The following is a 25,201-nucleotide window of genomic DNA, read 5'->3' as shown; positions in this document are numbered from 1 at the left end:
TAAGCATTGACTAGCTGCTCAGACCGGAAAGCTAGCCTGTCTTTGAAGCAGGGGTTAAAAGATGTCACCTGATCCGCCTTAGCCTATTGCTGTGAGGAGACTTCATGGGCTCATGTGGCTCGTCTCCTCATTTGGTCAAGCTTTGTTGTGATACACAGGCTAAATTACACCAATCCAAGGCCCAATTTGTAGTTTACTTTCCTTTGATCTTCATTTCAGCCCAGGGTTTCCCAAACATGAATCTCCAGCTGCTTTTGGACTACAACTCCCATCATCCCTAGCTAGCAGGACCGTGGTTAGGGATGGTGTGAACTGTAGTCCAAAAACAGTGGGAGACCCAAGTTTGGGACACCCTGTTTCAGCCCATCTTCTGGGTTGTGTGAGCAGAGTTTTGCACATGACACGAAACAATGCACCATGTGGTATAACAACAGCCCAAGAGAGAACATGGGCATCTTTCCTTTGGAGAGAAATGCACATTCCATTTGTGTTTAGAAATCATATCCATTCTAAGCAAGATGCACGCATTCTCCCTTCACACTTTCCATCAGAAGAAGTTACTGCTTCCTCCTGCAGTTTTCACAACTTGTAATGTTTGAAGCAGATGTGGATCAGTTGTAATAAATAACGTAGATGTTAAAACTGGTCTGCATATTATGATCACCACATGGGTGAGGTCTGAAGCCTCTTCTGTATACAGATTGATTTGCAGAATGGCAAATATAATTCACCCCCATCACGTATAATTTCCACCTCAATTGCACAATTCAGATTTGCTAAAAACACCTCTAAATACAACTGATCATAGTTCTTCTTAATTGTATACGAAATGTGCAAAAATGAGAGGGTGATATCCAACATGTGTCACAGGCAGAGTACAGCCATGAATATCAATGGTCTTACATTACTTATATCCATTTATTTTTATAGGTTTACTCTGAGTATGGCTGATATTGGAAACCACCCATTTAATTTCTCCATAGGGTAGATATACTTGGTCTGTTCAACTCTACAAATTAACAATACTATGAACTTTTCACAGGACCATTCCAGTGTTATGAGATATGTTAAAAAAAAGAAAGACTTTAAATAAACATTTCCATCTTCTTAACAAAACTGTAAAATATGACCCGATTACTTACTAGAAAAGCTATTCACAGACACACACAAAATCAAACAAATGAATTATTGTAGCTTGCTTTAACATTATTTTGGAACCTTCCCATATCCAAGAGAACAATTCACCATTTTCGTTAGTATAAGCAAGATTAAATAGGCATTCTTGCAAGATCCCGCTGGAAACCGATCAAATGAAGATGCAGCTGGCCCTAAATTTGAGATGTGTAGAAGAAGGACACCTGAAAGTAGACAAGTTGAAGTACTTAGAAGTTCATTGATATATAACTGATAAAAACCAGCTAAAACACTGTTGTATAGCTAGAAGGCCTATAAAACATTATTTCTGCTGGCTTTAACTAGAGCACAATTTCCTGGGCCTGCCCTTTCCTCAAAAAGGCTTATCAATAAAAATAGAAAAGAACACTGGGATGAATCTTAGTCCTAGGCATAATCTTCCTTCTGCAGTAGCCAAGAATTATCCTCATATTCGTGGCCTTTTCGCACTGGAAATGGGCTGAATTATGTTGTTGATTCTGGATGGAGTGTGGTCAAAGAGAACTTTTTAGCAGAATTGTGGGAAGGAGAAACTTCAAAAGGCACAGTGGTGAAAAGGGTAAGCTTCAGGTCCTGCAAACAAGGAAGAATGTAAGGTTGAGGCAAATATTCTCATATACAGATATATACAAACATGTGCCTTTTTTCATCCCTCTCAGTGTCACTTCCTGTCTGCTGCTGCTGCTTCCATACCATTTCTCCCCTGCTGTTTCCTTCTCCTCCTTGGATTGCTGATCCCATTAATGAGTCACCAACTGAATTGTATGACCTCACAATGCTAGAGAAGTTGCATCCAGACTGCCAGTACAGTGGTACCTCAGGTTACAGATGCTTCAGGTTACAGACACTTCAGGTTACAGACTCCGCAAACCCAGAAATAGTACCTCGGGTTAAGAACTCTGCTTCAGGATAAGAACAGAAATCGCACAGTGGCGGCAGTGGGAGGCCCCATTAGCTAAAGTGGTACCTTGGGTTAAGAACAGTTTCAGGTTAAGTACGGACCTCCAGAACAAATTAAGTTTTTAACCCGAGGTACCACTGTAGTTTGTGGGAGAAATCCAAGCACAAGCCAAAAAAACTGGGTTTGCACAATTGGAGTGGACTGCTCTGTCACTCCAGCACAATACATCCACTTTATTTAATAATAATAATAATAATAATAATAATAATAATAATAATAATAATAATTTGTATTTCTACCCCACCCTCCCCAGCCAAGGCCGGGCTCAGGACGGCTAACAAGCAATAATAAAAACAAGTTGAATGAATACAACTTAAAAACAAAATTAAAATACAACATTAAAATATTGAAACATTAAAATATTAAAATGTAGCCTTATCGCAGGAGGAGAAAGGAAAAGAAAAAAGAAAGAGGGAGAGGGAATCAAATTGGCTCCAAGCCAAAGGCCAGGTGGAACAACTCTGTCTTACAGGCCCTGCGGAAAGAAATCAGATCCTGCAGGGCCCTGGTCTCATGAGGCAGAGCATTCCACCAGGCCAGAGCCAGGGTTGAAAAGGCCCTGGCTCTGGTTGAAGCTAATCTAACTTCCTTAGGGCCTGGGACTACTAGGGTGTTGCTATTTATGGACCTTGAGGCTCTCCGTGGGGCATACCGGGAGAGACGGTCCCGTAGGTACGAGGGTCCTAGGCCGTGAAAGTGACCCAAAGCTATTGATTCAAGTTACAAGAAATGAGATTTCAGCTAAACATCAGGAAGACCATTCTGACGGCATGAGTTGCTCAGCAGTATAATGGACTTCCTTGGAAGGTTGTGGACCCTCTTTCATTCCAGGTTTTTAAGCAGAGACTGGATGGCCATCTGTCATGGATGCTGCATTGCACACAGTTGGACTAGATGACCTTGGCGTCCCTCCCAACTCTATGATCTTGTGATTCTATGTTCTTGAAGCTGACCTAGCAATAGAAATGATGTCATGTCACTGCTAGTACTTACAATTTTATTGCATGTAATCTAAAATCAAAGTTCACCATCTCTGTGTTTTTTTATTTAAAAAAATCATTTATTTCATTTTTTACTATTTCTGGAAGCATTGCTCATTACACACAGCCCTGCACTAGGTTTGTACATGTGTTCGTTTTGATTTCTAATGGCAGGAGGTTTCTCATCTCCAGAACATCTTTTAATCATAAATTTTCTACGAACTATGGAATGTTTCCATTTGAAAGACTCATGAAACCAACACATGCTGGGTAGAAGGATACTGCTGAGGAAGACCTATGCAGATAGTGTAATGTTACTTAGCGATTAGAGGCTGGGGGATCTTGTGTACATATTCCCAAGGTGTTTATGTGTTATTTGTACTATCATTGATGTATTCTCCTAATATTAGTAGGAATAAGAATGCCTCAGAGTATCACCCCTTTCGCTTATTATATCACCTATTAAATTCAGGAGGAAGAACCAGCCAAACAGGGTAAATATTTCCAGTACAATCCTTTGTATGTCTTCTCAAAAGTAAGCCCTGTGGCAAGTGTAAGATGAACTCTTGCTTTCCCCATAACAATATTTGGAAAACATATGCTAGCCTCTGATTCACACCTCTTAAAATGGACAGAGGCCCTATTCTTTTGCTTATCTGGCCACCCCGAAATTGTGATGATAGACTTCTCTGACCATTCATTGAGATTCAGTTCCCGTGGCTATGTAGTAGCCTAACTTCATCTTAGCAGTTCTTATGGGGATACGAGGGAGTGAAAAGTAGTGTTCCTGTCTCCCCATCTCAGTTGAAGATGTAAGCACCATGGAGACTGCCAGAAAAAGAGGTGGACGTTCATTCACAATGACTGCATAATGAATGATCAACACAGCCAACTCTTCCAGTCAGCAGCTAGAAGCAGAGAAGTGCAACCAAAGGTTATGTCTTAGAGGCATAAATTTACTCTCTGTGATGAAATGTAATCAGATCTCACCAGTTTCTACTTTGAAGTCTTCCTGAAATCTGTGAGCTTACAGGCCTGAACGTATCTCCACTCCCAGTCAACAGGCCTCATATATATATATATACTGTGCATTTGTATGGAAACTAAAGCAAACAAATGCACAGTAGGGTTTCCAAACACCCCCTCTTAGAAAAGGGGTACAGCTACATCTAAGCAGTTAACATTTTAGAAAAACAACAAGCTCAAAACAGCAATCCAAAACCACCACAGCAGGAAAATCCCTCCATGACATTTCCCCTTTCCCCCCCCTTTTCTCAGCAAGTGAATAAGGAAGATTTTGTCTTTGTACCCTCTCTTGGAGTAACGAATCTCTTCTTCCATGTGCACACATAAGCACTTTTTAAAAGATCACCATTTGTGCTCATCGTGTCTTTAAAAGTGCACCGAGTCCAATGTGAACAAACAACCCTGGGGGTTTATGAGAACTGCTCAACTACTAAAAATGTCTGCACCGTTTTACTGGATTCTTTTATCCAGGACATTGTGTTTTTGCTTCCATGGGAAAAGAAAACTAGCCAACGACAGATGGCAAAAAGTGGCGAGCCTAAATATGCACTAGAGACACGCTTTATCTACAGCAAGGCCTTTAATTTTCTGGGACCAACACAGCCGTAAAACTCGACACCGTGCCAAATACCGATGGCCATCGTTGTTCAAGAGCAATTTTGGACCAAGGCCTTCCCTTGAGTACTTTATGTGTCAAAAATCAGCACACAAGATTCCTCACACCAAACTGCTAGTGGAGTTGGCGTGGGGAGGGGAGGGAAGAGAAGGGTTAGGACATGAAGAAGTACCCAAAGGGTAATACAGCTTTGTTCCCATATGGAGCAAGGAATGAGAGGAGGCAAGGTGAAGGGAGGGTACAAACCAAAAGGTGGCCAAAAAAGGTGGTTAGGAGTCCTCAACAATGCGTCAGGAGGGATAATATGTATGTAGAAGTCCATTGCAAATTTAAGGACATTTAATGACCTCTGCTCAATCTCTGTGAGCAGTAGTAGTTGGCCTTCCTTAGAAGACAATAGTGAACATCAATTAATTCCGCCTCTTCAGAGATTCCTTATCTAGTCACTCCTTTTGCAATATTTCTAATGAAAACACAGCCCATGGTTTGTTCCTTAAACTTTCCCCTTCTTATTTCTTATAGCAGTCTGTCGGATCTGACATGAATGGGACTTGATTCTCAGAGAACATATGGTTAAACATGAGGAACTTTTAGCCTATTTCTTTTACAAACAAAAACTTGTTTTCTGAATGTGATGGGGGGAACCATTGCTCATGGCCACGGATGTGTGTTCCACAAGATTGATTCAAAGAGATGTAGGCATATCGTGATCAAAAATATGGTCACCACTGACGATTCAGTTAAAAGGACCTCTTTGTTTAAAGTTTTCATCAGTGAGCCATATGGTTTCCTTACCATAATAAAAAACCTTATCAATTGTGAGATCCAGATATTTAAAAGAGCAGCAGTTTGCTTTGAACGTCCTTGATCTGAGATTAGGATAAACTCTGTACACCTTTTTTCGGTGTTTTCAAGAATCTATTGTGTTTATCAAAGGCATTTTTATGAGACACCTAGGATTTTCCGGATTGGCAATATGCATGATATAAAGACTTTCGCAGAGGTTAGCACAAGTTGCTTTTGGAATGGGATCAAAATGCCCAGCCAATGCTCTGTGACCCTGCCTCCCACACACCCAAATCCCTCCTCTCCTTCCTCCTCCTCTGTGGCGCTGCTGTTATTGTATTTAGATTTGGATAAACTTTCCTCTGGAAGGTGATTGCTCACAGCAGTTAATTTTAAACTCACAGGCTTAGATCAGGCTTTGTGTGTGTGAACAGGCCTGTCATCAGACATTCCAGGTTGCTCTCCAAAATGAATGCGGCTTTCCTCGGCGTTTGCTCAGCGTTTGGGCAGCAGACATTCCTTCTGCTCTGCATTAATCCAATTACTAAACACCTGCAGACATGCAATAACAGTTTCGAAGCCAAGTCCCTTAGAAATGGTTTTATGGGAGAACATAATCTGCCATCCTGCTATCAGGAGTCGCGTTACACACCTGCCAAGTCCTGTGCTTTGGGGGCTGGGAACCCAACAATTCATGGCAAGAATTCATGGCAATAATGTTTTGGGGTTTTTTCCTCCTTTGTGGCGGAGGGTGGGGAAGAGGCATGTTAACCAGACCAAATAAAATAAAAAATACTCATACTTTTTAATTTTACTGCCATGGAGTCCATTAAACATTATGAACTCCTAGATGAATTTTATTAAAAGCCAATTTTAGTCTTCAAATATTTACAGAAGAGCATGACAGAAAAGCAACATCTCAGGGCCCACTCAAACATGTTCCAAAAGGTCCATTAAAATAGAAAGATGACTCACATGCACACACTTTGCCATTCTGTCGCTGTTCTCAGGGTTTTTAATCTGATAACCACCAACATGCATTCCAAAGTGATGTGTTGGAACTATGAAATAATTGCTTTTCTTGCCCAAATTTCTTATTTTCTCTCCCCTTTCTTTTAAAATTTCTGCTGCTTTCTGGAGCCTTAATATTTGGGGTAAATTACCATTTATACTATGTAATGCATTAGGTTGGTGCTCATAATTATAGGTTCCTCTGTGGTCTGTCATTCATTCATGCCTTTTCATTCCTTATATTTCTATGCTGCTTTTCATTCGCACAAATCACAAAATGGCTCACAAATAAATGGCAATAGCATAATAGGACATCGCAAATATGACATAAATCAAATGGAACAATTAACAAATCATCTGTAAAACAATTTCAAAGCATCAGTAAAACAACTGCATTGTATTAACAAAACAACTTAAAAAATAACCTAAGCAGCATGACCACAACAAAAGTCCACAACAAAATCTTATAATATAAGATTCACAGAGGCACTGCAGCACTCATAATCCACAAAACTAGGGTTGCCATCTTTCAAAAATCCGGACACAAAGGTTGTTGAGCTGTTTTTTAGTTTTGGCCAATGGAAATCGCCAAAATCTACACTGCCGACATGGGCTGCCATACGTCTGGATTTTTCTGGACATTTCAGGGATTTCTGCCAAAATGCTGCTTAAGGAGGTGGGGTGAATAGTGTCTATGTCCAAGAAATTCCGGAGGTATGGCAACCCTAACAAAACACTATTAACAACATTAACAAACTAGCAACCGAAAGCAAACTAAGCACTATAGAATTTACACACACACACTCTCCCCACCTATATCAGGGAGCAACACTGAGGTTCTTGCTTCAAGTCCAAATCTCTTTTGAAATCATCCACTCAAGGACACCACTGGGGAAAGATGCGGGGGCAAGTCGCCCCCTCCTCCTTGCCCATACATTTCAGTCCATGGTGATTATTCCTTGGGAGCAGCTGCTTTTGGTTATTTGACATGTTCTTAAGATCACTTTTGTGGGCATGGAAATTTTCTCAGTGCTTTAATTTCTCTACAGAAAATGTCCATTTAAAAATGGTTTCATAAGATTCATTCGTAACAATGCATGGTTGGCAATACAATACTGGATGTCCTTGGAAATTTCAACCCCATAATTCTTTGTTTGTTTGTTTGTTTGTTTTCCCAGATGGTTATCCCTAGCAAATGTGTGAGAGAATACATAAATGTTTTCCTGATTTGTAAAGAGGGAGTGGGGATGAAATAAAACTATAAATACACACCCAAAGCCAAAGCAAGTTATAAATTCTTCTGACAGGCTACATAGGTGAAATGAAAACCAAAGTTTATTCTTACTTCCAGGGCTTTTTCTGTGACAGTATTCAGTGCTGCTAACGCAGCAGTTTGACTTCACCTCTGAAGACATACTCCATTATCTCTTGAGACAGACAGATGCCAGCACCATCATCAACAACATTCACTGGTACTGAGTAAAAACACATCTTTTTGCTGCCCATGACTGGCACTCACAGTGCCTTTATCAGTACGTGAGTACCATCACCTCATTTTTTACGGGGGGAAAGTGCTGCTTATTTCATTTCAGGCTACAGGTGTTTTTAGTTTGGTTTGCTAAATATAAGTCAAATGAGCTAAATTAGATCATGGTCTAATTACAGTAGGACAGAAACTCTTACAAATTCATAATTTTCTGGAAAACCCACATCACTGCTTGAAATACACCACTTTCCCAAACTTAATGTTGGCTACCTACAAGAGTTCTCCTCTGCAGAATTCTGCCATTCGTTTTCCCATGCACTTAGTGAAATCTCTTTGACCCACCTTATCAAAACGAAAAAAGGAACCCCAGCTTCAACACTGGAGGCCGCAGGGATTTATCATAGAAATTGATGAGGATGCCTTGCTCTGCATCTAAACTGTGGGGAAATCCAGAATGATAATAGCCAACACACTATGATTTATGGTGCTCTACACAACAGGACTCTCCCTTGTCTGTTGCTGCTGTGGATATTATTCCTCCGTGCCTCCTGCTTTAGGTTTAACATTCACACATGCACAATAATTTGATTTCAACACACATGTGCATGGAAGGAAAGAAAAGAGATAACACAGGAGAAGGCAAGTTTTTTAGAGCAAAGGGTAGCCAGCAGTTTTGGCTATTAGAGGCTCACAGGCAAGGCAAGGCAAAATCTAGATCACATGCAGACTTTGTACAGATTAAAATACCGTATTTTTTGTTTCATAAGGCGCACTGGACCATAAGGCGCACCTAGTTTTTGGAGGGGGAAATCAAGAAAAAAAATATTATTCCCCCCCCCAGCCACAAAGAGCTTCTCCCAGAGCTTCTGGGGCTGCCGGGGGAAGCCCGGGTTTCTCCCCCCCCCCAGCCCCAAAGAGCAAAGGATCCATCCCGCTGGCTGTCTGTCTTGGCATGTGCTGGCCAGGAGAGGCTGCGTGTGGCTATGGCAATTCCCCCACCTCCCGCAAAAGCCCACAGGAGCCACGCACCCTTTAAAGAGGGAGAAGGGACTGACTGGCCGCATCAGTCCCTTCTCCCTCCTGAGGAAAAGCCCTCAAGAGCCGCACGGAGCTTGTGTGTGGCTCTTGGGGGCTTTTCCTGCCTGCCTCCCCCCTGCATTTGCTCCATAAGACGCACACACATTTCCCCTTACTTTTTAGGTGGGAAAAAGTGCGTCTCATGTAGCGAAAAATACGGCAATTTGATTATATAAAGATTAAAATAAGTGAATAGCCTCCATATAAAAAGGATACTACAAACTTCCAAATTTCCTCCTGCCCCCCCAGTCCAATTTAGAAATCTTCCTTCCAAGCACCTCTTGACTTGAAGAGTATGAAGCAAGAGAGGGAGGGAGGGATAATCCTATGATAGAAGAAACAAAAAAGGCAAAGGACTCCTGACAGTTAAGTCCAGTTGAAAATGACTCTGGGGTTGCGGCGCTCATCTCACTTTACTGGCCAAGGGAGCTGACATTTGTCCACAGATAATTTTTCTGGAAGTGCACAGAAATGCCGTTTACCTTCCCGCTGGGGCAGTACCTATTTATCTACTTGCAGTTTGACATGCTTTCGAACTGCTAGGTTGGCAGGAGCAGGGACCAAGCAACGGGAGCTCACCCCATCATGGGGATTCAAACCGCCAAGCTTCCGAATGGCAAGCCCAAGGCTCAGTGGTTTATACCACAGCGCCACCCGCATCCCAAGAAGAAACAAACATACCCTCAAAATGAGTAACTGGGGGAGAAGAAGCAACAACATAGATCAGAAGATGGGGAGCGGATGAGTATTCTGTCTTACAACAGCACCTGCAGAATAAAGCCAAACTCTTTAATCCTTTATTATTTGCATACATTTCAGTGGAATGTCACCTAAAATGTTTTCATATATGTTTGAGACATTACGTCTTTATATATAACCTTCCCTTAATAGCCAAGTCTAATACAGTCTCTATCCAAATTTCTATGGTTTGGAGTACGCCTGGATTTCCAGTGTGTATCACAATCCTTTTTCCTTTTTCGTTTTTTGTTACCAGAGTGGCTTGATGTATCCATGGCAAATGTCCTGAACTTTTACTGCAAGCCCCGCTGCAAAAGTGTATTTGCTGAAAGCGCGTCTCTCGTCAAGCGAAACGACACCCTCGTTACCGGGAGCCCATTTTCCGATTGGATTTTCGGTCCTTGAAGCGTGGTTTCATGGAGCTAGAGCTCTTGGGCTTCCCTTTGTATCTCATTATGCTTTTAAGGGCCATTTCATATGCGGATTCTAAGGCAACTGTGTCACACAATCCCTATAAGTTATCATTGCTGTTTTCCTTGGCAGCAGACATGCTACAGTGATAAATATGTGCGCTGTTCAAGGAAGACAAGTTGGACTGGACTAAGAGCCACCTGCAGTTTATAGCATCACAGTCACCGTCAAGGGCTATACAAAATGTCCTGTGGGGTCTTTTGCACAGCTGTAGACAAGACAGCTACAGAACTTTAGCCAACGAGAGCATTCCAAGACTCCAGTCCTGTGCGCTCACCCCTCCCACACAGCTTTATATTCCTCTATCCCATATGTAACCTTCAGCCCCTACCCAGAGCAGACAATCTGACAATAATAATAGTAGTCACCGAGAAAAGGTAACCTCTATCATACTAACCATTTCTGAAAACTAAAACGCTTAGGATATGATTTGAATTAAAATCCACATTGTTTGACTTGTCTCTCTTGACAAAATGTCTTCACCTATACTCTCTCGCACACAGAAACCTGCAATCAGACCATACCCATGAGCACTGACCTCTTTGGAGGTCAATATGCTTTCAAATAGCCCTATTTTCAGGGAGTTTTGATCCTGGGTTTATTTATTTTCAAATATAAGTGAGGAATCAGCTACTTTCTTCTTCTTCTGCTGCTGCTGCTCTTTTCACAGTGATCAATAACTAAACGTGACTGGAAGATTAATGGAAACGGTTTTGAATTTTTGTCTTCCCCCTTTTCTGGGCAAAGCGTTTAAGCAAATAGTTATGAGTAATTTCACATTTTAATATTTTTATTATTTAAATGCCGGAAACAGCTGTCATGAATCAGTTATCGTAGAGCATTCTTTCTTATCATGTCAAGCAATTTTCCAGAAGTCTAACCTAGGAGTCAATTATTTTATCACCTGTTCAAACTACATCTGTGAATTTATCTTTTCTTACCTTAAAGCATGTATTAACAACATCAGACACAGGGAAAGGAGTGATGACAAGAGACTGTAGAAGGTAAACAGTGGGTTTATTTTGGGTTTTTAATCTAATTTATTTATAAAAAGTGCACCAATAGAAAAAGCATTATTCAATAACAAATCAGTTGTGGAGGAAGTAAAACTACTTTCAATATTCATCATGAATGTTCATGTCTATATCCCCAAGAAATGTGCATAATACACAAATCCAGACTTGTATTCAACAACTCATTTTTTCCCTATTACAATATGTACACACGCACACAAATACAGTTTTATATGCACAGTATAAAAGTACATTAGATTAGATTAGACTCCTGGTTCACCTTTCTGACAGCTGCCATTGACAACCCTAATAGAAACTCTTGGTAAACTTTCATGGAGCACAGTTGGGAAACCAGTGGATTAGACAGTTCTCATGAATTCCTTTTTTATTTCAAAAAATGTATTACATATTTCTATAAAAGAAAGGTTACATGTAAACTAACTATATGCATAACACATCCAACTGTAACTGATTTCCGATAATCCTATATTCTATAATGCATTTTATGTGCTATATAACCAAATGTGTTATTGCTATAACAGCCACATCCTCATATATACAGAAACAATACTTGCAGAGAAACCATAAAATATATTTTACAAGCAATCTCGATATGATATACAGTGTAATCGGAAAAATATTCCATTTGCATGAGCAATAAAAAATATTATGGACTCACTGGGAATTTTTCTTGAATACAAGCTTTGGGTCTAGTCAACTGAAGTCAACGGGATTTGTGATTTCAACAAGAGAAAGCTTTGGCTGCTGCAGGGTTCTGTTATGACAAAAGTGATGGGTCTTTTTTAAGTAATAATAATAATGTAGAAGTGCCTGCAATGGTGCCAATGAATTACTTTCATTCTAATAAGATTTAATCACCAGGAGGGTCATGCCCACTATGGGAAATCAACGCTCAATATACATAGTCTTTCCACTTCTCCCAACGGCCAAGAGAAATCCCCCAGAGAGCTATTATTCATTTGTGCGGTTGTCAATTAACCAAAATGTGTGATTTAAATATGTTTATCCTCTTGGACTGAGGCCAAGTTAAAAAAGAAAGAAGGGCCCTTCATCCTGGCTGTGCAGTGTGCACTGTGTGGGTGGGTATACACTTTGTGATGCTGTTAGAGTAGACTTGTGTTGTGAGACCTCTTCAAGCCTGTCCCACTCTGCAAGGAGGGTCCAGTGCTGTCAGCAGGCAGAACACACACCCCACCCCACCCCCTGACTGTTGGGTAAATTTTCCCGGGTTATCTGGTCATTTCTGGAGCTGGGAATAAATTTTTGTGTACCTCACAAGGTTGGCAAGTGAGACACATTTTCCACCTTCCCCAAAGCACAGAATGGAAGTAGGGAGCATGAATTGCTGATGTGGCTAATGTGATTTTGATTTGTTCTCACAATCTAAAATGTGGAACAGTGGTTGAGGAAGAAGGTGAGGCAGATGGAATTGGACGCCTTCAACAGAGGATAGGACATATTAAGGCAGCTCCACACACACAATTCAAAAGGCTACTAGCTTATTCACAGAAGGATGGGTTGCTCTGTTTTTCAGACTTGCTCTTCATATCAGTGCCCAATGCAGAAAATTCAAATACTACCCTACTGGAGGTTTGAAAGAGCATCATTGGCTCCCAGTATGTTTCCGGGCACAATTCAATGTGTTGGTACTGAGCTTTAAAGCCCTAAATGGCCTCAGACCTGTATGCCTGAATGTATGGCCAATGTTCAGCCCAGACACAGAGGTCCAGTTCCGAGGGCCTTCTGGTGTTTCCCTCACTGTGAGAAGTGAAGCTACAGGGAACCAGGCAGAGGGACTTCTTAGCAGCAGCACCCACACTGTGGAAGGGCCTCCCATCAGATGTCAAGGAGATATAACCTTTAGAAGACATCTGAAGGCAGCCCTGTACAAGGAAGCTTTTTAATGTGTAATGTTTTGTTATCTTTTTATATGTGTTGGAAACCACCCAGGCTGGCTGGGGCAACCCTGTCAGATGGATGGGATGCAAATAATAAAATTATTAGTAGCAGTAGTATTTCTTGCTTTAAAAAGGAAGCTGAATTTGCTTCCCTTTGATCGCCTTCTCACCTGCTGCCTGAGGAAGACCACCCCATAAATATACCAAGTTTGAATTTGTTACAGCATGTGTGATTTGTTCCTTGAATTGTTACGGATCCTTCAAATTCCTCCTGTTCTGAGAAATGCAGATAGATCTCCAACTTGCTTCTTTCTCTGCTTTTCTAAGTCGTGAGATTAAAGGAGATAATGGCCCAGATTTACATCGAGCTGTCAGGAAGCAGGTGAGGGACCGAATAAATTGTCATCCCTCCATCCCATTATACAGCTGCAGTGCATAAACTCTCATTACATTCAGTGGGAGTTGCTCCCATTCAGCTGTTGCATATGCTTCCTGCAGGATGGACAGAGCTAAGTGTGCATCTGCAGGTCTCCACAACAGGAAGTGAAGGAAAGCCCAACTTCACAGAGAAATGAGTGATGAAGTGAAAGAAGATTATATCGTAATAACAGGGAAGGTTGGATTTCAAAATCATCAGTTTATAAGTTCAGGGCTGCGAACAAGGTCATTCGGTACAACACAGTTAGACAACTTTAAAATGAGCTTTCAAAAGACCATTCTAGAGCCACTCTTTTCATATATAGATTCCCTCTCTCTCTCTCTCCATTAATAAAGATTGGTATGCGCAATTTAAATCCAGCAGGAAAACAATTGCAGAAACACAACTGCAGGAGTCATTGAATAAAAGCATTTATCCACCTGGCACACATATAATGACATCGTAAAGCTCAGTAGGGAGAATGCATTTTTGGACATCAAATTCATACGTTAAGATCTATCGCAATGTGCTTGGGATATAGGATATAAAATGTCCAAAGAATGAAAACAAGGGCTTCTTTTACTAACATTCTTAGCAAGTGACAAAATAAAAAAAGAGACACTTCTTTTAAAAAATATTCAGCATTATATTCAGTGGAATAATAATATAGAACTTTGAGAGGCACATCTGGATTCAAATCTCTTGTTAACTGTGAAGTTCGCTGAGTTGACATAGCCATTTTTTATTTCTTAGCTTAGGGGGCAGTCAATATGGTGTTCTCCAGATGTTGATCATAGATAGAAGCGTAGATTGGTAGAGTTGGAAGGGCCCCTAAGGGTCATCTAGTCCAACGCCCTGCAATGCAGGAATCTCCACTGAAGCAATCCATGACAGAGTACCATCCAAACTCTGCTTAAAAATCTCCAGTGAAGGAGAACCCACAACACTCTGGGGGAGTCTGTCCACTGTCAGACAACTCCTACCATCAGAAAGTTCTTCCCGGTGTTTAGTCCGAATCTCCTTTCTTGTTACCTGAAGCCATTGTTTCAGGTTCTACCCTGCAGAGCAGGAGAAAACAAGCTTGTTCCATCCTCCATGTGACAGCCCTTTGGATATTTGAAGATGGCTATCATCTCTCCTGTCAGTTTCCTCATTACCTGTCTAAACATACCCAACTCCCCCAACAGGTCCTCATAAGGCTTGATTTCCAGACCCTTGGCCATCTTGGTCACCCACCTCTGCCCACATTCCAACTTGTCAATAATCTTCTTAACTTGCAGTGCCCAGAACTGGACACAGTACTCCAGTCATGGTCTGACCACTACAGAATAGAGTGGTGCTATTACTTCCTTTGATTGAGATGCTATTACTTCTGTTTGATACAGCCTAGAATAGCATTGCCCCTTATTGCTAGTGCATATTCACATTGCTAGTGCTGACTCATATTAAGCTTGCTGTCTACTGAGACCCCTAGATCCTTTTCACATGTTCTACTGGCAAAGCAGGTTTTCCTCCATCTTATATTTGTGCAGTTGGCCTACCAATTCCTATTGGGCATGCTTCTTGGAGTGGTGCTACCCCATGCCTAGCCTACTGTATAGGCTGTTATCAGGACCAGAACGGAATAACTCCTGGTCTCCTTAGTACAGAGATAGGATACAGGTGTGACTGATCAATTAAATAAACAAACTGTGTTGGACCGGTTGATAAAGCACTAATCCCTTACTTTGCATGAATTAAGTATGGATATAAAAAAGAAATGGATGCATTTAGATCCCTTGTAGATGTTTCTATTTCTTGTGAAGATCAGTTGGTTCTGATGCAGATTCCCTGCCTTGCTAAACCATAATTTAGCAGCTGGGAACAGTAGTCAGGACCATATAGCCACACAGACCCCATTTCCTTTCCTCAACACAGGAATCCAGGTTCGCTTAAGCTACATGTCCAAAATGAGGAACTGAGGTTTAATGTCAGTCGAAAATACCATTTTTGATTTAAATTTGTGACATTAAATCACAGTTCCTCATTTCACACACAACAGACAGCTGTAGTTTAAGCTCACAGATGAAGACAGATAGCAAATGGTGTGGGGAGGTGAGTACACGATCCCAAAGTCCTTTTTTTTTTTGGCTGCTAAACTATGGCTATAGTGTAACAAGCTAGTCCCATCACCTCCTGGCAAATAGAAGGGGAAGAAATGGAGGCAGTGAGAGACTTTCTTGGGCTCCGTGATGGTGACAGCAGCCACAAAATTAAAAGATGCCTGCTTCTTGGGAGAAAAGCAATGACAAACCTAGACAGCATCTTAAAAAGCAGAGACATCACCTTGCCAACATAGTTAAAGCTATGATTTCCCCAGTAGTGATATATGGAAGGGAGAGCTGGACCATAAAGAAGGCTGATCGCTGAAGAATTGATGCTTTTGAATGATGGTGCTGGAGGAGAGTCTTGAGAGTCCCATGGACTGCAAGAAGATCAAACCTATCCATTCTGAAGGAAATCAGCCCTGAGTGCTCACTGGAAGGACAGATTATTACCCCAGAGGAAGAATAAAACCTAGAACTGTAGAACTACTATAGTATGTATCTAATAAGAAAGAAGAGGCTATATATCTACACTACAGGCTTTAAAATATCTTGTACCTGTTTGACAGACTCTTCTTCCCCCAAGAATTCTGGGAAATGTTGTTTGGTGATAGCACTAAGAATATGTACACACAGGATTCCATGATAAGAAGGAATGATTGCTTAAACAGTTTAAATCTGTAACACAGAGATGTGCTGAGAAGTGTGGGGGTTTTTTGGAGGGGGGTAAGGTAAAATCCATGTCATTGATTGATGTATATATAATTTGGCTATTTGTCTTCACATTCTCAAAACTACCTGGGTTTTAGATTTGTCGAAGTATAATTTTAATTCATTCATCTTTCATTGTTACAAAAACCCATTAATAAGTTAGACACAGAAGGATGTCATTCTGAGCCTTAGCTCACAATGACCACTTTCCAGGAAGATCTGCAATTGCCATGTAATTCAGAAAATCCTGTTGCACATTTAGACTCAGCTCATGTCTTTCCAGATGTGCAGAATTAGATGGCAAGTGACTGTCCTCTTAAATCACAAGAAGATTTGAACAAAAGAAAACACAAACATGTAATTGTTTGGGACAGGTTCTTTCTCTCTACTTAACAAAAGTCAGTATTACTGTATGGTTTCATTATCACCTTCGCAGAGAGAATGCAAGTGTGTCCTATGACTGAAGCACCTGTAAAATGTTAAAGGACTTTAAAACAAAAGAGAACATGGGGTGGTTAGCTATTTTTGGCCAGTGTTCTTTAAAAGTGTGTTTATGTCTCATACACAATGTCTAAAATTAGACTGTATTGTCTGAAAATAACTTGGGTATGTTGGATGGAAGGACTGCAATATTCTTTTCGTAGTGAGTCGAAGCGATGTTCAGCTAGATTTTATGTGAGCCTGCCTTCACAGTTCAGGTGTGATTCAAGAAAGACTTGGACTCAGTTTCATTCTGCCCATCAAGGAATGTACTTTGGTACATTGTTGACACGGCAATCCTAAGCACCTTCACTAAAAAGCCCTGCTGAATTTAATGAGGACATGTGTCTGAGGGTGCATACGAGGATAGGCATGTGATAGGATGTCTATCTATTGTTTATTTCTGTTTATAGGACATGGGTGGCACTGTTGTCTAAACCACTGAGCCTCTTGGGCTTGCCAATCAGAAGGTCGGTGGTTCAAATCCCCACGACGGGGTGAGTTCCCGTTGCTCTGTCCCAGTTCCTGCCAACCTAGCAGTTTGAAAGCACACCAGTGCAAGTAGATAAAGAGGTACCATTGAGGCGGTAAGGTAAACGGTGTTTTCGTGCACTCTGGTTTCCGTCACAGTGTTCCATGGCACCAGAAGCAGTTTAGTCATGCTGGCCACATGACCTGGAGAGCTGTCTGGGGACAAACGCCGGCTCCCTTGGCCTGAAAGCAAGATGAGCGCCGCAACCCCATAGCCACCTTTGACTGGACTTAACCGCCCAGGGCTCCTTTACCTATACCTATGTTTCTCTATGTCCCTTCCCTTTCGGAGTGTTTACATTTAGGGTTCTCAATCCTAATATCTGAGTATTTCCCAAACACTTAAAAACAGAAGATCCCGCTAAAACAAAGCACTTTTGGTCACATGAATTCCAGTACAAGATTTAAACATGCATTTAACTCTCCTTCATCAAAATCAATGGGCTTAAATGTGTTTAAATTTGCTATAGAATTCCCAGACCTCTGGGCCAGGGCATTGCATATTGAAGAACTTAAGATGGTGAGCAGCAACAGCAGATGGGAGCTGAGAAGTGGCGGGCTAATTGCAGCCACATCTGGAGGGTGGTAGCATAAACAGCACCATCCTCACATCTGGTGCCAGCTCTGTTCCCAATAACATCTGAACAGGGTGGTTCATTTTCTGCTTGTTCTTTGACATGGAGGAGAAACCTTACATATCTGTTGGACTATTCCTAGAAAAGAGGAACTGTGTGTATTTGTTATTTGTTTTTCAGCTCTTATGGAGCAACACCCATAGTGTTTATCCTGGCATTATTCCATTAGCTTTAAAATGGATCATGCAATTGTTGTATGACCTCTCCTTGTGCAGCAATAATAACACTTCACATTTATATAGGTCTTTTGAGTGTCCAAGATGCTTTACCTACTTTATTTCTGTAATCTTTGCAACATCAATATGCGGTAATTCACTGTTATTCTTGTTATGGAGGAGAGGAGGCAAGATTGGGGGGCAGTGGCCTGCTAAAGACCACCTAGAGAGTTTACAGCTGAGGTGAAATTAGAGAGATGTAGATTTCTCGGCTCCCATTTCCTTCTCTTGCTAATATTCAACACCAGATAACTTAGCAAAAAAACGTTTCTGTCAAAGTCACAATCATAGCGAAGAAAAAAAATGTTTAGACCCAAGTTAAAATTTTCGAAGAACATGAAATTATGTGCAGTTATGAGGGAAGTACAATTCCAACTGTCTCAAATTTTGTCATTCTCCTTGAGCTGAAGATATCATATGAAATGAATGCAGAGCATAACAATGCTACTATTTTAAAAACAATGTTCGTTTGCTAGGAACTCCAATCAGGAAATCTGTATTTGAAGTGCTTAACCAGGTATTCCCCATCTTATATTTGTACATTGGGTTCCTTCCTGTGTGTTACATATGCATTCTGCCCTTGCTACATTCTGCCCAGCTCTCCAGGCAAATGAGAACATTTTGAAGGTCTGTTTTAGCCAGAACGCTGATGAAATTGGATAGCGCTGTAAAAACAGGGTACTGTAGCCAGTCTGCCAGGTGAACATCCAAAGTTGTCCCAGCTCTGCTAAGAACAGGTCCAATCCAAATGCTTCACATGACTAAGACTACTTTGCTCTACTCAGCTAACATCAACAATTACATCAGAAGGAATGTGTTTACCTTGGTTCATCGCCACAGAAACTGCACCCAAAATGATGCTGAACATATGTCTGCCAATGCCGTTTATGGGGACAAACAATGTTACAGATGGTTTCAACGCACTCTCTCTCTCTCTTTTTAAGTATGAAGAACATTCAAGGACAGAACACTCATTTCATGGAATTGTTTTTGTTTATCGTTCATTAATTATACTGCAGATATTTTTGAGGGCAAACTGAGATAAAAGTAGGACAGTGATGTGAAACCTTAATTTAGGCTGTTACATTTTAGAGGCACACACATCACCATCGCAGTATGCCAATTCCCCACATTATTAAGCCATAGTCAAAGTGACTCAGAGCATCATTTGCATAGCATAGCTCACTAACAATAACAATGCACAGCAAAATTTAAATAGTCATAAACAATAGGCTAATGAAAACATCTCATATTAAGAGATGTGCAATAAAATTAAACAATCCGCTGAGCATCCATAATAAGGTGTAACAATAAAAAGAGAAAGAATATAATCCAAGCAGCAGCAAACATAATACAGTGGAACCTTGGTTCCCGAACTGCTTAGTTGCTGAACAAATCGGCTCCTGAACAAAGTGAGTGTTCCGGTTTTTTGGAAGCCAAACATCTGACTCAGTTTACGTGGCTTCCGCTTGAGTGCAGGAAGCTCCTGCAGCAAATCGGAAGCCGCGCCTTGATTTTCGAACAGTTTCGGGACTCAAACGGACTCTCGGAATGGATTAAGTCTGAGAACCAAGGCACTACTGTACAATCTCCAAAGCTAAATCTTGACCCCAGCAACAACCCTTAAGCAGTACTCCATTCTGATGACCTCTAGACTTCTTGAGCAGAAAAAAGAGCCTTTGTAGATGGAGTGAACCATGGTCCTGCCTTTGCAGGTGAGAATGGGCTGGAAAGGGAGCAGGGACTGGGTCTTGCGGGAGATAGACATATGTAATTGCACTGGATTAAGTAGCTTCAGGATCACCACTACAGTTTGCAATTAGACTACTCCAAAACAACATCAATGAAGTCAATGAAATTACTGTAGAATAGCAGCAATGGTAGAGACTGCACATGTCCAATTATATCTGATCTGGGATTGCCATACTCCAGAAGGGTTTGGATCAGCTGTGATGTCATGCTCATGAATATGCAAAGGTACTTGAATCAATTAAAACCATTTTCATATTATTTTATACTGGTGCCCACTCAGTGAACTCAGTGAAAGAATTGATCCAGACAGTCAAATGGGAGGGGGGAAATGTTCAGGTAAGCCAGACTCCTAGTTTAGACTCATACAATATCATTTCAGTCTAGAAAGTTCTTCATGATTGCCAAGAAAATTAAACTGAAATATTGCAGGGCTCCTGTTTGTATAAGTAAAGTGCCCTGGTTTAAGAAACAGTTCCTGTTGTACAGCAAAGAAGTCTCGTTTAGAGCTACTTGGCTGAATTTTAAAAGTAAGGAGAATATGGTCACTTAAAGCTTTAGATCAGGGATGGGGAAACGGTGGATCTCCCTATGATGCTGAACTGCAATTCCCATCAAACACTGACCATACTGGCTGGGACTGATGTGAGCTCTAGTTCAACAACATCTGGAGGGCTAAAGGCAATGCACCCCTCTTTAGATAGTTCGGGGTTTAAAAAGATATGCAACCAAAATTGAACTACATACTGTCCTCGGACCATCTTCCACAGGTATCAACAAAAGTTTCTTTCCAAATAAAGAACAGAAATCCCTGAGTTTTTCATTCCCATACATAACAGCACACAGTGTAATGACAAGTCAAAGTTCAGCTTTAGCAGTATGTTGCCAAATGGAAGATCATGGCCACTGGTCCCATCATCTCCTGGCAAATAGAAGGGGAAGAAATGAAGGCAGTGAGAGATTTTACTTTCTTGGGCGCCATGATCACTGCAGATGGTGACAGCAGCCCGAAATTAAAAGATGCCTGCTTCTTGGGAGAAAAGCAATGACAAACCTAGACAGCATCTTAAAAAGCAGAGACATCACCTTGCCAACAAAGGTCCGTATAGTTAAAGCTATGGTTTTCCCAGCAGTGATGTATGGAAGTGAGAGCTGGACCATAAAGAAGGCTGATCACCGAAGAATTGATGCTTTTGAATTATGGTGCTGGAGGAGAGTCTTGAGAGTCCCATGGACTGCAAGAAGATCAAACCTATCCATTCTGAAGGAAATCAGCCCTGAGTGCTCACTGGAAGGACAGATCCTGAAGCTGAGGCTCCAATACTTTGGCCACCTCATGAGAAGAGAAGACTCCCTGGAAAAGACCCTGATTTGGGGAAAGATGGAGGGCACAAGGAGAAGAGGACGACAGAGGACGAGATGGTTGGATAGTGTGGATAGTGTGGATAGTGGGTAGTGGGTAGCTACCAGCATGAGTTTGACCAAACTGCAGGAGGCAGTGGAAGACAGAAGTGCCTGGCGTGCTCTGGTCCATGGGATCACGAAGAGTCAGACATGACTAAACAACTAAACAGCAGCAGCCAAATGGATAGACCTATTAGAACCGACACTAGGAGTGCCCACACTGTTCTAGGACCTCTGGTACTATATTTTGCCAACGGGTCTTCATTCAACAGGAGTTTTGGAGTCCTGTGTCCAGTTTCAGGCACCACAATTTAAGAACAACATTAACAAGCTGGAATATGTGCAGAGGAGGGCAACCAAGAGGCTCAAGGGCCTGGAAACCAGGCATTATGTATGAGGAACAGTTATGGGAGTTGGAGAAGAGGAAACTGAAAGGAGATATGATAGCCCTCTTCAAAGATCTAAAGGACTGTTGCATGAAAGATGGAGAAAGCTTTTCTCCTGCCATGGAGGGTAGGAGGTGAAACCAGGGCTTCAAGTTACAAGAAAGGAGATTCCAACTAAACATTAGGAAGAACTTTCTGGTGGTAAGAGCTGTTTGGCAGTGGAACGGTCTCCCTCGGGAGCTTATGGACTCTCGTTCCTTGGAAGTTTTTAAGCAAAGGTTGGATGGTTACCTGTCATGGATGCTTTAGTTGAGATTTCTGCATTGCAGGGAGTTTGACTAGATGACCCTCAGGGTCCCTTCCAACTCTACCATTCTATGATTTTATGACTGTTAAGCTCAGTTATGGAGGTTGTTTCAGGGCCCAGCTATAATAGTTTCCTGCTCTGCACAGCTTGCCAGGGTTAAGGTGTAGAGGTAACTGTGTCATGCCTACTGCTGCAGCTCAGAAGGTGTTGCCATCAAGTTTTATATATAACTCATGATTTATTATAAAGGCAGGCAGGCAGGCAGGCAGGCAGGAATGGGGGTTTAATCTCCTTGAGATTTGTGGGCAAGTGTGGGGATTTCCAGCTCAACAGATTTCATTTCACCTAAACATATAGGCATGACAGTGCTTGTGTACAAAAATTGGATGGCCATGCAAATGTCAAATTCAGGAAATGGGAATTTCCCGTTACTTGCTGGTGGAAAATTCTGTGTTTCATGTCATACTCATCATCTGTGGGCAGGGAAGAATCAGGTATTAGCTGTTTTAAGTGGGATAGCAAAGAATTACACCCAGAACATTAACGGCTTTTGGGCTGGGGAGTTGCTGATCAAGCAAATACATTCTGAATAATATTCCATGTATGTCACTCAGAAGTGATTAAAAAGGATATTGTGTTGTGGAAACAGCAGAATAATATGAAGCAGTCCAGGGCTTAACAATAACCTATTTACAGCATTGTGCAGAAGATCTAAGGCAAAAAGCACAGGTTTTTAGGACCTATTAGCCTAAAGTATTCCATTCCACCTTGTCTGTTGAGCCTAGCTCAATCTTGGAAATGATCAAAGCACCACTGCTCACTTCACTGAAATCACGTGCACTTTTTTTGCACTGAGTTCAAATTGTTGCATTTTTGGATTCATTGCTCTATTTACAGAAATTAGTGTGCACATTGTTGCTCTCAAGAATTGCAAAACTGTTGTAATGGATACAGCTGAAGAATGCAGGAAGATGCAACGGAAGATGCGAAGGATGCGGCAACAGTGTTGTCTTGTTTAGGAACTTCTGTGGACAGTGGGGATGGGGGTGGAGAGAGAGAGAGAGAGAGAGAGAGAGAGAGAGAGAGAGAATTAACCCTTTAACTGCTGATAGGATAGCTATGCGCTCCACCTTACACAGGGCAGTTCTCTCATCCAAGACTGTCAGAGGAGAAGTTCTTGACTTAAAGGAGTCTTCTGATTGAAGAGTTGACTGGTCCAAGTTCTGTTTAAAGATAAAGAAGCTTAGGAAGGGAGAGCTGGGGCTTGACGTGGCCCATCATCACTTACTGAGCAGGCCCATAACGACAGGTCACAGTCTTCCCTGCTGTGGAATGGTGTACTGTATCTCTGTTTAAATGATAGCAATCATTTCTATATTTTCATCTTTACAGATAAATCAGCACAGATATATTTTATGCAAACCTGCGTCCTCTTTTTTTGGGAGATGCACAAAAGGCCAGCCTAACTACTGACAGGTCACACCTGTAACATGTGTTCAGTTAGTGCCAGTGCCTTCTGTCAAGAGGTGTAACCTTCGACGCATGGAGGCACAGGTTGCAGCCACAGCAAAGGTGGCATTTTTCCATCTCCACCATATTAAGCAGTTGGTCCCTTACCTTTCTCACCCTGATCTGGCCACAGTGATCCATATGACTGTCACCTCCAGGCTTGATTATTGTAACTCGCTCTACATGGGGCTGCCCTTGAAGCTGCCCTAGAAACTCCAGCAGGTGCAGAATGCCACGGCGAGGCTCCTTACGGGGTCTTTGCCGTGGGATCACATTCATCCAGTGCTTTTCCAGCTGCACTGGCTCCCGATGGAGTACAGGGTCAGGTTTAAGGTGCTGGTTTTGACCTTTAAAGCCCAATGTGGCCTAGGACCCACATACCTACGGGACCACCTCCCCTGGTATGCCCCACGGAGGACCTTAAGGTCCACAAATGACAACATTTTGGAGGTCCCAGGTCGCAAGGTGGTTAGATTGGTCTCAATTAGGGCCACGGCCTTTTCAGTACTGTCTCTGACCTGGTGGAACACTCTGTCACAAGAGACTAGGGCCCTGCGGGACTTGACATCTTTCTGCAGGGCCTGCAAGACAGAGCTGTTCTGTCTGGCCTTTGGTTTGGACTCAGTCTGACCCTTATGTTTCTCTCCCCTTATGGTTTCTATCTATGGGCTACTTTTAAAATGAGGCTGCATTTTAAATTGTATTTTAACCTGTATTTTAAATTGGTTTTTCCCCCTATTATGTTTTTATTGTAATTTTACTGGTGTTAGCCACCCTGAGCCTGGTTCTGGCTGGGGAGGGCGGGGTATAAATAAAATTTAAAACAAAAAACAGGGGCTTCAAAGCTATCCACCTGTTTCATCATACATTCAGGGACATCCAACAGATTAAAAGTACAAGGCCTCTAGGATTTGTTAATGCATGTGAGAAAGATTAATGGATGAATAGGGAACTTGATGGAGGAAACCTAAGGAGTTTGTTTAGAACACCGGGAATCCTTTAAGCTAAAGCACACCTTAGCTTCCTCTAAGCATGCTGCTATCAATCATCCCTTGAAGTAGAAAACTCGGGTGGTCAAATGCCTATCCGTTTGGACACAAGCTTGGGGTCACCCAAAAATGCCCTCCACGTACTACAGGAACTCTCACGCTGCTCAGAAATATCTGTTTGTAAATAAAAAGAAAAGGGTGTTTTTTAAAAAATATATATGAAATGAAACAATGAAAAAACCCCAACCCCATCCTAACAAGGACACTGTTGCAATGATTAGCAAAAGCTAATACTTGATGGCATGACTCTCAGTGGCTGGAACCCACTGATAGGGGAGGGTTATACAAAGACACAATGTCCCTCTCAGGAGTAGCTTTAACCTATGTAAGAGACATGTCTTGCAAACTGAAAGAGAAACTTCAGTTGCTGGTTGATCCTTAGTACCCATTATTTTTCCTCATTAATAACTTTAGACGAATTTGCTTATACAGTCATACCTCGGGTTAAATATGCTTCAGGTTGAGC

General features: G+C 41.7%; 1 long non-coding RNA gene across 1 annotated transcript; it reads right to left on the bottom strand.

Annotated features, from left to right (window-relative positions):
* Positions 1-1,172: 1,172 nt before the first annotated feature.
* LOC309528309 lies at positions 1,173-1,925 on the bottom strand. Its single transcript, XR_014217642.1, has 2 exons — positions 1,867-1,925; positions 1,173-1,746 (listed from the first exon to the last, which is right to left on the bottom strand). It is a non-coding gene; the product is annotated as an uncharacterized lncRNA (long non-coding RNA).
* Positions 1,926-25,201: the final 23,276 nt, after the last annotated feature.

The sequence above is a fragment of the Podarcis vaucheri genome (assembly GCF_965113315.1).
Source record: "Podarcis vaucheri genome assembly, chromosome: 3".
Taxonomy (NCBI): domain Eukaryota; kingdom Metazoa; phylum Chordata; class Lepidosauria; order Squamata; family Lacertidae; genus Podarcis; species Podarcis vaucheri.
The sequence above is the reverse complement of the archived record's forward strand: the minus strand, read 5'-3'. Positions and strand labels throughout refer to the sequence as shown.